General features: G+C 37.0%; 1 protein-coding gene across 1 annotated transcript in view; it reads right to left on the bottom strand.

Annotated features, from left to right (window-relative positions):
- The window catches only part of myo (myoglianin), a 132,227-nt gene that overhangs the window by 118,014 nt on the left and 1,713 nt on the right, over positions 1-12,500 (bottom strand). The gene's annotated exons all lie outside the window — the stretch shown is intronic.

The raw sequence follows: 12,500 nt of genomic DNA, 5'->3' as shown, positions 1-12,500 counted from the left end.
TGGTTAGGACATAAGAATAGTAGTGGTTAGGAGGATGTAAGTGGACATAAGAATAGTAGTGGTTAGGAGGATGTAAGTGGACATAAGAATTGTAGTGGTTAGGAGGACATAAGTGGACATAAGAATTATAGTGATTAGGAGGACATAAGAGGCCATAAGAATAGTAGTGGTTAGGAGGACATAAGTGGACATAAGAATAGTAGTGGTTAGGAGGACATAAGAGGCCATAAGAATAATAGTGGTTAGGAGGACATAAGTGGACATAACAAATATAGTGGTTAGGAGGCCATAAGAATAGTAGTGGTTAGGAGGACATAAGAATAGTAGTGGTTAGGAGGATGTAAGTGGACATAAGAAATGTAGTGGTTAGGAGGACATAAGTGGACGTAAGAATAGTAGTGGTTAGGAGGATGTAAGTGGACATAAGAAATGTAGTGGTTAGGAGGACATAAGTGGACATAAGAATAGTAGTGGTTAGGAGGATGTAAGTGGACATAAGAATAGTAGTGGTTAGGAGGACATAAGAATAGTAGTGGTTAGGAGGATGTAAGTGGACATAAGAATTGTAGTGGTTAGGAGGACATAAGTGGACATAAGAATTGTAGTGATTAGGAGGACATAAGAATAGTAGTGGTTAGGAGGACATAAAAGGCCATAAGAATAGTAGTGGTTAGGAGGACATAAAAGGCCATAAGAATAATAGTGGTTAGGAGGACATAAGTGGACATAACAAATATAGTGGTTAGGAGGCCATAAGAATAGTAGTGGTTAGGAGGATGTAAGTGGACATAAGAATAGTAGTGGTTAGGAGGACATAAGAATAGTAGTGGTTAGGAGTATGTAAGTGGACATAAATAGTAGTGGTTAGGAGGACATAAGAGGCCATAAGAATAGTAGTGGTTAGGAGGACATAAGTGGACATAACAAATATAGTGGTTAGGAGGCCATAAGAATAGTAGTAGTTTGGAGGATGTAAGTGGACATAAGAATAGTAGTGGCTAGGAGTATGTAAGTGGACATAAGAATAGTAGTTGTTAGGAGGATGTAAGTGGACATAAGAATAGTAGTGGCTAGGAGGACATAAGAGGCCATAAGAGTAGTAGTGGTTAGGAGGATGTAAGTGGACATAAGAATTGTAGTGGTTAGGAGGACATAAGAGGCCATAAGAATAGTAGTGGTTAGGAGGACATAAGTGGACATAACAAATATAGTGGTTAGGAGGCCATAAGAATAGTAGTAGTTTGGAGGATGTAAGTGGACATAAGAATAGTAGTTGTTAGGAGGATGTAAGTGGACATAAGAATAGTAGTGGCTAGGAGGACATAAGAGGCCATAAGAATAGTAGTGGTTAGGAGGATGTAAGTGGACATAAAAATTGTAGTGGTTAGGAGGACATAAGTGGACATAAAAAATATAGTGGTTAGGAGGCCATAAGAATAGTAGTAGTTAGGAGGATGTAAGTGGACATAAGAATAGTAGTTGTTAGGAGGATGTAAGTGGACATAAGAATAGTAGTGGCTAGGAGGACATAAGAGGCCATAAGAATAGTAGTGGTTAGGAGGATGTAAGTGGACATAAGAATTGTAGTGGTTAGGAGGACATAAGTGGACATAACAAATATAGTGGTTAGGAGGCCATAAGAATAGTAGTAGTTTGGAGGATGTAAGTGGACATAAGAATAGTAGTGGTTAGGAGGATGTAAGTGGACATAAGAATAGTAGTAGTTAGGAGGATGTAAGTGGACATAAGAATAGTAGTGGCTAGGAGGACATAAGAGGCCATAAGAATAGTAGTGGTTAGGAGGACATAAGTGGACATAACAAATATAGTGGTTAGGAAGCCATAAGAATAGTAGTAGTTAGGAGGATGTAAGTGGACATAAGAATAGTAGTTGTTAGGAGGATGTAAGTGGACATAAGAATAGTAGTGGCTAGGAGTATGTAAGTGGACATAAGAATAGTAGTTGTTAGGAGGATGTAAGTGGACATAAGAATAGTAGTGGCTAGGAGGACATAAGAGGCCATAAGAATAGTAGTGGTTAGGAGGATGTAAGTGGACATAAGAATAGTAGTGGCTAGGAGGACATAAGAGGCCATAAGAATAGTAGTGGTTAGGAGGATGTAAGTGGACATAAGAATAGTAGTGGCTATGAGGACATAAGAGGCCATAAGAATAGTAGTGGTTAGGAGGATGTAAGTGGACATAAGAATAGTAGTGGCTAGGAGGACATAAGAGGCCATAAGAATAGTAGTGGTTAGGAGGATGTAAGTGGACATAAGAATTGTAGTGGTTAGGAGGACATAAGTGGACATAACAAATATAGTGGTTAGGAGGCCATAAGAATAGTAGTAGTTAGGAGGATGTACGTGGACATAAGAATAGTAGTGGCTAGGAGGACATAAGAGGCCATAAGAATAGTAGTGGTTAGGAGGACATAAGTGGACATAACAAATATAGTGGTTAGGAGGCCATAAGAATAGTAGTAGTTAGGAGGATGTAAGTGGACATAAGAATAGTAGTTGTTAGGAGGATGTAAGTGGACATTAAGAATAGTAGTGGCTAGGAGTATGTAAGTGGACATAAGAATAGTAGGTTGTTAGGAGGATGTAAGTGGACATAAGAATAGTAGTGGCTAGGAGGACATAAGAGGCCATAAGAATAGTAGTGGTTTAGGAGGATGTAAGTGGACATAAGAATAGTAGTGGCTAGGAGGACATAAGAGGCCATAAGAATAGTAGTGGTTAGGAGGATGTAAGTGGACATAAGAATAGTAGTGGCTAGGAGGACATAAGAGGCCATAAAAATAGTAGTGGTTAGGAGTATGTAAGTGGACATAAGAATAGTAGTGGTTAGGAGGACATAAGTGGACCATAACAACTATAGTGGTTAGGAGGCCATAAGAATAGTAGTAGTTAGGAGGTATGTAAGTGGACATAAGAATAGTAGTGGCTAGGAGGACATAAGAGGCCATAAGAATAGTAGTGGTTAGGAGGACATAAGTGGACCTAACAAATATAGTGGTTAGGAGGCCATAAGAATAGTAGTAGTTAGGAGGATGTAAGTGGACATAAGAATAGTAGTGGTTAGGAGGATGTAAGTGGTCATAAGAATAGTAGTGGTTAGGAGTATGTAAGTGGACATAAGAATAGTAGTGGCTAGGAGGACATAAGAGGCCATAAGAATAGTAGTGGTTAGGAGGACATAAGTGGACATAACAAATATAGTGGTTAGGAGGCCATAAGAAGAGTAGTGGTTAGGAGAATGTAAGTGGACATAAGAATAGTAGTGGCTAGGAGGACATAAGAGGCCATAAGAATAGTAGTGGTTAGGAGGATGTAAGTGGACATAAGAATTGTAGTGGTTAGGAGGACATATGGTAGTGGTTAGGAGTATGTAAGTGGACATATGAATAGTAGTGGTTAGGAGGACATAAGAGGCCATAAGAATAGTAGTGGTTAGGAGGATGTAAGTGGACATAAGAATTGTAGTGGTTAGGGGGCCATAAGAATAGTAGTGGTTAGGAGTATGTAAGTGACATAAGAATAGTAGTGGTTAGGAGGACATAAGTGGACATAACAAATATAGTGGTTAGGGAGGCCATAAGAATAGTAGTGGTTAGGAGGATGTAAGTGGACATAAGAATAGTAGTGGCTAGGAGTATGTAAGTGGACATAAGAATAGTAGTTGTTAGGAGGATGTAAGTGGACATAAGAATAGTAGTGGCTAGGAGGACATAAGAGGCCATAAGAATAGTAGTGGTTAGGAGGATGTAAGTGGACATAAGAATAGTAGTGGCTAGGAGGACATAAGAGGCCATAAGAATAGTAGTGGTTAGGAGGATGTAAGTGGACATAAGAATAGTAGTGGCTAGGAGGACATAAGAGGCCATAAAAATAGTAGTGGTTAGGAGTATGTAAGTGGACATAAGAATAGTAGTGGTTAGGAGGACATAAGTGGACATAACAAATATAGTGGTTAGGAGGCCATAAGAATAGTAGTAGTTAGGAGGATGTAAGTGGACATAAGAATAGTAGTGGCTAGGAGGACATAAGAGGCCATAAGAATAGTAGTGGTTAGGAGGACATAAGTGGACATAACAAATATAGTGGTTAGGAGGCCATAAGAATAGTAGTAGTTAGGAGGATGTAAGTGGACATAAGAATAGTAGTGGTTAGGAGGATGTAAGTGGACATAAGAATAGTAGTGGTTAGGAGTATGTAAGTGGACATAAGAATAGTAGTGGCTAGGAGGACATAAGAGGCCATAAGAATAGTAGTGGTTAGGAGGACATAAGTGGACATAACAAATATAGTGGTTAGGAGGCCATAAGAAGAGTAGTGGTTAGGAGAATGTAAGTGGACATAAGAATAGTAGTGGCTAGGAGGACATAAGAGGCCATAAGAATAGTAGTGGTTAGGAGGATGTAAGTGGACATAAGAATTGTAGTGGTTAGGAGGACATATGGTAGTGGTTAGGAGTATGTAAGTGGACATATGAATAGTAGTGGTTAGGAGGACATAAGAGGCCATAAGAATAGTAGTGGTTAGGAGGATGTAAGTGGACATAAGAATTGTAGTGGTTAGGGGGCCATAAGAATAGTAGTGGTTAGGAGTATGTAAGTGGACATAAGAATAGTAGTGGTTAGGAGGACATAAGTGGACATAACAAATATAGTGGTTAGGAGGCCATAAGAATAGTAGTGGTTAGGAGGATGTAAGTGGACATAAGAATAGTAGTGGCTAGGAGGACATAAGAGGCCATAAGAATAGTAGTGGTTAGGAGGACATAAGTGGACATAACAAATATAGTGGTTAGGAGGCCATAAGAATAGTAGTGATTAGGAGGATGTAAGTGGACATAAGAATAGCAGTGGCTAGGAGGACATAAGAGGCCATAAGAATAGTAGTGGTTAGGAGGATGTAAGTGGACATAAGAATAGTAGTGGCTAGGAGGACATAAGAGGCCATAAGAATAGTAGTGATTAGGAGGACATAAGTGGACATAACAAATATAGTGGTTAGGAGGCCATAAGAATAGTAGTGATTAGGAGGATGTAAGTGGACATAAGAATAGCAGTGGCTAGGAGGACATAAGAGGCCATAAGAATAGTAGTGGTTAGGAGGATGTAAGTGGACATAAGAATAGTAGTGGCTAGGAGGACATAAGAGGCCATAAGAATAGTAGTGGTTAGGAGGATGTAAGTGGACATAAGAATAGTAGTGGCTAGGAGGACAGAAGAGGCCATAAGAATAGTAGTGGTTAGGAGGACATAAGTGGACATAACAAATATAGTGGTTAGGAGGCCATAAGAATAGTAGTGGTTTGGAGGATGTAAGTGGACATAAGAATAGTAGTGGCTAGGAGGACATAAGAGGCATAAGAATAGTAGTGGTTAGGAGGACATAAGTGGACATAACAAATATAGTGGTTAGGAGGCCATAAGAATAGTAGTAGTTAGGAGGATGTAAGTGGACATAAGAATAGTAGTGGCTAGGAGGACATAAGAGGCCATAAGAGTAGTAGTGGTTAGGAGGACATAAGTGGACATAAAAATTATAGTGGTTAGGAGGCCATAAGAATAGTAGTGGTTAGGAGGACATAAGTGGACATAAGAATTATAGTGGTTAGGAGGCCATAAGAATAGTAGTGGTTAGGAGTATGTAAGTGGACATAAGAATAGTAATGGTTAGGAGGACATAAGTGGACATAACAAATATAGTGGTTAGGAGGCCATAAGAATAGTAGTAGTTAGGAGGATGTAAGTGGACATAAGAATAGTAGTGGCTAGGAGGACATAAGAGGCCATAAGAATAGTAGTGGTTAGGAGGATGTAAGTGGACATAAGAATTGTAGTGGTTAGGAGGACATAAGAATAGTAGTGGTTAGGAGGACATAAGTGGACATAAGAATTATAGTGGTTAGGAGGCCAAAGAATAGTAGTGGTTAGGAGGACATAAGTGGACATAAGAATTATAGTGGTTAGGAGGCCATAAGAATAGTAGTGGTTAGGAGTATGTAAGTGGACATAAGAATAGTAATGGTTAGGAAGACATAAGTGGACATAACAAATATAGTGGTTAGGAGGCCATAAGAATAGTAGTAGTTAGGAGGATGTAAGTGGACATAAGAATAGTAGTGGCTAGGAGGACATAAGAGGCCATAAGAGTAGTAGTGGTTAGGAGGATGTAAGTGGACATAAGAATTGTAGTGGTTAGGAGGACATAAGAATAGTAGTGGTTAGGAGGACATAAGTGGACATAAGAATTATAGTGGTTAGGAGGCCATAAGAATAGTAGTGGTTAGGAGTATGTAAGTGGACATAAGAATAGTAATGGTTAGGAGGACATAAGTGGACATAACAAATATAGTGGTTAGGAGGCCATAAGAATAGTAGTAGTTAGGAGGATGTAAGTGGACATAAGAATAGTAGTGGCTAGGAGGACATAAGAGGCCATAAGAATAGTAGTGGTTAGGAGGATGTAAGTGGGCATAAGAATTGTAGTGGTTAGGAGGACATAAGAATAGTAGTGGTTAGGAGGACATAAGTGGACATAAGAATTATAGTGGTTAGGAGGCCATAAGAATAGTAGTGGTTAGGAGTATGTAAGTGGACATAAGAATAGTAATGGTTAGGAGGACATAAGTGGACATAACAAATATAGTGGTTAGGAGGCCATAAGAATAGTAGTAGTTAGGAGGATGTAAGTGGACATAAGAATAGTAGTGGCTAGGAGGACATAAGAGGCCATAAGAGTAGTAGTGGTTAGGAGGACATAAGTGGACATAAGAATTATAGTGGTTAGGAGGCCATAAGAATAGTAGTGGTTAGGAGGACATAAGTGGACATAAGAATTATAGTGGTTAGGAGGCCATAAGAATAGTAGTGGTTAGGAGTATGTAAGTGGACATAAGAATAGTAGTTGTTAGGAGGATGTAAGTGGACATAAGAATAGTAGTTGTTAGGAGGACATAAGCGGCCATAAGAGTAGTAGTGGTTAGGAGGACATAAGTGGACTTAAGAATTATAGTGGTTAGGAGGCCATAAGAATAGTAGTGGTTAGGAGTATGTAAGTGGACATAAGAATAGTAGTGGTTAGGAGGATGTAAGTGGACATAGAAATAGTAGTGGTTAGGAGGATGTAAGTGGACATGAGAATTATAGTGGTTAGGAGGCCATAAGAATAGTAGTGGTTAGGAGGATGTAAGTGGACATAAGAATAGTAGTGGTTAGGAGGATGTAAGTGGACATAAGAATAGTAGTGGCTAGGAGTATGTAAGTGGACATAAGAATAGTAGTTGTTAGGAGGATGTAAGTGGACATAAGAATAGTAGTGGTTAGGAGGATGTAAGTGGACATAAGAATAGTAGTGGCTAGGAGTATGTAAGTGGACATAAGAATAGTAGTTGTTAGGAGGATGTAAGTGGACATAAGAATAGTAGTGGTTAGGAGGATGTAAGTGGACATAAGAATAGTAGTGGTTAGGAGGATGTAAGTGGACATAAGAATAGTAGTGGTTAGGAGGATGTAAGTGGACATAAGAATAGTAGTGGTTAGGAGTATGTAAGTGGACATAAGAATAGTAGTGGTTAGGAGGATGTAAGTGGACATAAGAATTATAGTGGTTAGGAGGCCATAAGAATAGTAGTTGTTAGGAGGATGTAAGTGGACATAAGAATAGTAGTGGTTAGGAGGATGTAAGTGGACATAAGAATAGTAGTGGTTAGGAGGATGTAAGTGGACATAAGAATAGTAGTGATTAGGAGTATGTAAGTGGACATAAGAATAGTAGTGGTTAGGAGGATGTAAGTGGACATAAGAATTATAGTGGTTAGGATGCCATAAGAATAGTAGTTGTTAGGAGGATGTAAGTGGACATAAGAATAGTAGTGGTTAGGAGGATGTAAGTGGACATAAGAATAGTAGTGGTTAGGAGGATGTAAGTGGACATAAGAATAGTAGTGGTTAGGAGGATGTAAGTGGACATAAGAATAGTAGTGATTAGGAGTATGTAAGTGGAAATAAGAATAGTAGTGGTTAGGAGGATGTAAGTGGACATAAGAATTATAGTGGTTAGGAGGCCATAAGAATAGTAGTGGTTAGGAGGATGTAAGTGGACATAAGAATAGTAGTGGTTAGGAGGATGTAAGTGGACATAAGAATAGTAGTGTCTAGGAGTATGTAAGTGGACATAAGAATAGTAGTTGTTAGGAGGATGTAAGTGGACATAAGAATAGTAGTGGTTAGGAGGACATAAGAGGCCATAAGAGTAGTAGTGGTTAGGAGGACATAAGTGGACATAAGAATTATAGTGGTTAGGAGGCCATAAGAATAGTAGTGGTTAGGAGTATGTAAGTGGACATAAGAATAGTAGTGGTTAGGAGTATGTAAGTGGACATAAGAATAGTAGTGGTTAAGAGGATGTAAGTGGACATAAGAATAGTAGTGGCTAGGAGTATGTAAGTGGACATAAGAATAGGAGTTGTTAGGAGGATGTAAGTGGACATAAGAATAGTAGTGGTTAGGAGGACATAAGAGGCCATAAGAGTAGTAGTGGTTAGGAGGACATAAGTGGACATAAGAATTATAGTGGTTAGGAGGCCATAAGAATAGTAGTGGTTAGGAGGACATAAGTGTACATAAGAATTATAGTGGTTAGGAGGCCATAAGAATAGTAGTGGTTAGGAGTATGTAAGTGGACATTAGAATAGTAGTTGTTAGGAGGATGTAAGTGGACATAAGAATAGTAGTGGCTAGGAGTATGTAAGTGGACATAAGAATAGTAGTTGTTAGGAGGATGTAAGTGGACATAAGAATAGTAGTGGTTAGGAGGACATAAGAGGCCATAAGAGTAGTAGTGGTTAGGAGGACATAAGTGGACATAAGAATTATAGTGGTTAGGAGGCCATAAGAATAGTAGTGGTTAGGAGGACATAAGTGGACGTAAGAATTATAGTGGTTAGGAGGCCATAAGAATAGTAGTGGTTAGGAGGACATAAGTGTACATAAGAATTATAGTGGTTAGGAGGCCATAAGAATAGTAGTGGTTAGGAGTATGTAAGTGGACATAAGAATAGTAGTGGTTAGGAGGATGTAAGTGGACATAAGAATAGTAATGGTTAGGAGGATGTAAGTGGACATAAGAATAGTAGTGGTTAGGAGTATGTAAGTAGACATAAGAATAGTACTGGTTAGGAGGATGTAAGTGGACATAAGAATAGTAATGGTTAGGAGGATGTAAGTGGACATAAGAATAGTACTGGTTAGGAGGATGTAAGTGGACATAAGAATAGTACTGGTTAGGAGGATGTAAGTGGACATAAGAATAGTAATGGTTAGGAGGATGTAAGTGGACATAAGAATAGTAATGGTTAGGAGGATGTAAGTGGACATAAGAATAGTAATGGTTAGGAGGATGTAAGTGGACATAAGAATAGTAATGGTTAGGAGGATGTAAGTGGACATAAGAATAGTAATGGTTAGGAGGATGTAAGTGGACATAAGAATAGTAATGGTTAGGAGGATGTAAGTGGACATAAGAATAGTAATGGTTAGGAGGATGTAAGTGGACATAAGAATAGTAATGGTTAGGAGGATGTAAGTGGACATAAGAATAGTAGTGGTTAGGAGTATGTAAGTGGACATAAGAATAGTAATGGTTAGGAGGATGTAAGTGGACATAAGAATAGTAGTGGTTAGGAGTATGTAAGTGGACATAAGAATAGTACTGGTTAGGAGGACATAAGAGGCCATAAGAATAGTAGTGGTTAGGAGTATGTAAGTGGACATAAGAATAGTAATGGTTAGGAGGATGTAAGTGGACATAAGAATAGTAGTGGTTAGGAGTATGTAAGTGGACATAAGAATAGTAGTGGTTAGGAGGATGTAAGTGGACATAAGAATAGTAATGGTTAGGATGATGTAAGTGGACATAAGAATAGTAATGGTTAGGAGGATGTAAGTGGACATAAGAATAGTAGTGGTTAGGAGTATGTAAGTGGACATAAGAATAGTACTGGTTAGGAGGACATAAGAGGCCATAAGATTAGTAGTGGTTAGGAGTATGTAAGTGGACATAAGAATAGTAATGGTTAGGAGGATGTAAGTGGACATAAGAATAGTAGTGGTTAGGAGTATGTAAGTGGACATAAGAATAGTAATGGTTAGGAGGATGTAAGTGGACATAAGAATAGTAGTGGTTAGGAGGACATAAGATAAGAATTGTAGTGTTTAGAGGAAATCAGAATTATAGTCGTTTTGAGGACATAAGAATATAGCGGTTAGGAGGACATAAGATAAGAATTTAGTAGTTAAGAGGACGTAAAAGTTATAGTGGTTAAGAGGAAATAAGAATATAGGGGTAAGGAGGACATAAGATAAAAATTGTAGTGGTTAGAACATAAAATAAGAATTGTAGTGATTTGGTGGACATAAGAGAAGAATTATAGTGGTTAGAAGGACTTAAAAGGTATAGTGGTTAGGAAGACATAAGAATTGTAGTGGTTAGGAGGACGTAAGATAAGTATTTACTGGTTAGGAGGACATAAGAATTATATTAGTTAGGAGGACATAAGATAAGAATTGGAGTTGTTAGGAGGACATAAGAATTAGATTGGTTAGGAGGATATAAGATAAGAATTGTAGTGGTTAGGAGGACATAAGAATTAGATTGGTTAGGAGGACATAAGATAAGAATTCTAGTGGTTTGGAGAACATAAGAATTATAGTGGATAAGGGGACATAAGGTAAGAATTGGAGTGGTTATTAAGGAATAAGAATTATAGTGGATAGGAGGATTATATTTCCGGTATTGTGGTGAACACGTTTTTGAAAGTTAACCATTATTTCGGAAATATATTAATTATCTTGGGTAAAGTTTCCAAGATGCAGAATGTAATCGAAAAGAATCAAAAATACTGAAATGAAGGCGAAATAGAATTGGAGGAAATTGAAATACTGAAGGGAAGGAGAAAAGGGGTTATGCTTCACTTCAGGTGTTGAATAGTATATTGATTACCTGATGAATGTGTAGTTTACGATAATTGTTATTCAAGGTTAATAATGTATGGCCCTCCTTCATCAATATCGATCGGCTTCTCTTGAAGTATTTATATATATATATATATATATATATATATATATATATATATATATATATATATATATATATATATATATATATATATATATTATATATATATATATATATATATATATATATATATATATATATATATATATATATATATATATATATATATGAAGATGTTTCACGTATTCATTATGTGCTCCTAAAGAATAAATACTTAAGTGAACTGTAATATTTAGAATAGTTTTTATAAATGAAGCTAATATTTGAATAAAAAAATGATTAAATGAATTGCAGTATTTAGGAAAATTTGGATTAAGTGAGCTGTAATATTAAGGAAAACTTGGATTAAGTGAATTGTAATATCTAGTAAACTTTTTATTAAGTGAGCTTAAGCGACTCCCACTCCTTAAGCTATGGTAAGCACCTCTTCTAGGAGAAAGACATTCCAAAATCAAACCATTGTTCTCTAATCTTGGGTAGTGCCATAGCCTCTTCCACTGTCTTGGGTTAGAGTTCTCTTGCTTGAGGGTACACTCGGGCACACTGTTATATCTTATATCTTATTTCTCTTCTTCTTGTTTTGTTAAAGTTGTTATAGTTTATAAAGTTATATTTATTTTTATATTGTTGCTCTTAAAATATTTTATTTTTCCTTGTTTCCTTTCCTCACTGAGCTATTTTCCCTGTTGGAGCCCCTAGGCTTATAGCATCCTGCTTTTCCAACTAGGGTTGTAGCTTAGCAATTAATAATAATAATAATAATAATGTTTATGAAAATTGTATTAAATAGCTGGAATATTTGGGAAAATTTTGATCAAATGAATAGCAATAATTAAGACAATTTGTATTTGATGTTGGAAGTTTTTTTTTTTTTTATAATAGAATCTGTTTTCCAGTTTTTAATTGGATTGCAAATCAATATTTCACTTCGATTCCAATTTCCCTTAATTTGGTATTCTGTAGAGAGTTGATAGTTCGTCAGCCTCTTGATTTGAAATGAAACTTTAGCAAACAAAGTAATTCCCATCTTGCTTTATTTTTTGTATGTTTATTCGCATAGTTTTCTTCTCATTTAAGTGCTATCCTTTTATTTCTCTCCCCTTGTGGTCCAACCTGCCTCTTGATTTGAAATGAAACTTTAGCAAACAAAGTAATTCCCGCCTTGCTTTATTTTTTGTATGTTTATTCATCTACTTTTCTTCTCATTTAAGGGCTCTTCTTTTATTTCTCTCCCCCATTCTTTCCCCTTATTGCCCAACCTTTTGCGTACAAGAAAAAAATATATTGTGTATAATCATTTTCTTAATCATATAAATATTGATCATTTCCTCACGAGATACGAAGTTAATTTCAATATTTATTTTTGACTCTCGGCTTTAAAATGTCAGTAACTACTACAGTTGCAAATAC

Source organism: Palaemon carinicauda, chromosome 2 (genome assembly GCF_036898095.1).
Source record: "Palaemon carinicauda isolate YSFRI2023 chromosome 2, ASM3689809v2, whole genome shotgun sequence".
Lineage (NCBI taxonomy): Eukaryota > Metazoa > Arthropoda > Malacostraca > Decapoda > Palaemonidae > Palaemon > Palaemon carinicauda.
Note: the sequence above shows the minus strand (reverse complement) of the source record. Positions and strands in the feature narration are given on the sequence as shown.